Here is a 2,290-nt window from a genome sequence, read left to right as displayed (position 1 = left end):
GCTCCCCCCCTGCTGTTTCTTTTCCAACTGCAGCTATTTTTCCCTGCTGACTTCAGGTGTTTTGTATTCTGCTTAGATCAATAGCAGTAGAACAGCAGCAGCTTTCCAGTTGTCACTAGGAAGACCCTGCTGTCAGCTACAGCTTACCCGTTTTCTGCCAGTGCGGTGCCGGGGACGGAGAGCCCTTCTGCTTCCTGACGAACACAAACGAAAGCTGGGTTTGCCTTCCTGCGCTTGGTTTAAGAGGGAATAAACTGGGCTGTCCGGAATGCCCCCTAGCCCACGCGGGAGGGGAGGGCGCTAGCCCCTAGCCCACGCGGGAGGGGAAGGTGGCACTGCGGGGAGTCGCGTCCTACTGAGGCTGGTGGCGGGGGGGGGGGGTTGGCGGCGGCTTTGCCAAGGGAGCTGGTCCCTGGAGATACGCCGCCTCCGAGACACAGGCAGGAAGAGCCTAATCCGACAAACGCGCCAGGACCGCGTTAGCCGATGTGAACGTTGGCCCCTATTCATAGATTTTTAACAATCTCTGATGTTTATGTTAGCCTGGAGCAAATCAATGCAAGTATTTTTCTTCATCAAACAAAAAGGGTTCGCTGAAACACATACAACCTTTGTGTGCATCTTCCATCCGAAGTGCCAAAATAGGAAGTGTCTGTTAGAAACCAAAGCACCAGGCATGGCTTTGCTCTCAAGGGCGTCTGTATTTCCTCGGCTTTCTCTCTTTGGAACTGGACTATTTTGTGAAATCCCTCACCATCAGATCCCGAGGAGCGCGATCTCGGGCTCTTGATCCACTCTGACGCGGTGACAGGTCATGCTGAGACGATGCCCACGCTCCAGCTCGACGTGAGCCGCTCTGCGTGAGCGCCTCGGTGGATGGCTCTGCTTCCATCCAGATGCCTCTGAAGCAGCCCTCCCTCTTGGAGGGGCTGCCCTAAAACATGGTCTAGACTAGGAAATAAGGTGGGATGTTAGATGATCTCTTGGGGGCTCGGTAGAGGCGAGGAAATGTAGTCTGCAGTGCGTTACTAAGCTAGTTGTGTTGAAGCCTGAGTACTCCTATGACAAGTTAGCGTGTATCGAGGGCGGGTAGGCCACCTCTGCGCTAGACTGTTAGCTAATGCTTTCTCCTGCCACACCGGCAACTCCAAGTTGGTGTCCCCTCTGCCGCGCCGCTGCTGTGGGTAGAGGTTACGGATCTCCTGGGCTTTCAAGCTGGAAGCTTCGCTAGTCTTAAGATTCGGTGAGCGTGTAAGTGCTGTTCTGTCCCCAGAACAGAGAATACATTGGTAAACGTGGAAGGCTGGACTCAGCTTCATTATCGAGCAAAGTCAGGTAATGGAAAGCAGAACGCATACGGTAGAGAGATAAGAAAAGTCTTTGATGAAGGAGAGAAATTTCAGTGAAAAGCAGGGCCGTTACGTGGAAGCCGTAAGTTTGTGATGACCGTTGGGAACAGTGGCTCTGGCAGGTAACAGGGTTTGCTAACAACAAAAGCCAGCACCTTCTGCGCGCAGAGTGCTTGCTCCGCATTGCCTCCGCCCGGCGTGCTGGAGCTGCGAGGGAGGAGGAACCCAACCACGTGCAGGAAGGGGCCAAGACTGGTTTGTTAGCAAAACCCCTTGGCATCGTGCTGTGCGACACCACAAACGGTGCTGGAGAGCTCCGATAACCACGGGCCTTGAAGTGAAATGCAGCTCAAGGTCTCTGTGCGAGGAGGAAAAGCACGGAAGGATGCGAAGAGGACGCTGGGCAGAACATCCCCGTCCTGGGTCTGCTGGGCTGGGGCAAGCGATGTCCTCCCTGTTCTTCCCACTCGTTCAGTGAGTTGTCACTCTGTGTTTTGCCGAGTGTGTTGTGGTGGGTGGAAATCTGGAATAAACGTACTTCTTCTTCAGCTTTCTCGTGTAGTTTGAATTAAACTTCCTAATAAAGCAATTGTTATTTTTCTAATCCGATTCTCCATTTGTAAATGCTGTTTTCCCCCCCCTCTCTCCCCTCGCAGTGCCTCGACCGCCTCCTCTCTCGTGGGAGGCTCGGTGTGGTGCTTATTTCTGCTTTTGTGCTTTCCTGAGGGGGGTCCTTCTGCCCGCCAGCTCCTGGGGCTGACTCTCCCGGGTTCTGCTCTTTGGAAGGGCAACAGGGAGAAGGTTGCCGCTGAGGTTCGTGTGGCGGATCTGCGCCAGGTAGGTGCTGAGGGGTGAAGGTACCTGCCTGGAGGAGCTTCGCCAGAGCGGAGGGCCCCGCTGCGAAACAAACCCTGGCCCCGAAGTACTGGGGGGGGGGGAGG

Source organism: Aptenodytes forsteri, unplaced genomic scaffold (assembly GCF_000699145.1).
Source record: "Aptenodytes forsteri isolate BGI_AS27 unplaced genomic scaffold, ASM69914v1 Scaffold321, whole genome shotgun sequence".
NCBI lineage: Eukaryota > Metazoa > Chordata > Aves > Sphenisciformes > Spheniscidae > Aptenodytes > Aptenodytes forsteri.
Note: the sequence above shows the minus strand (reverse complement) of the source record.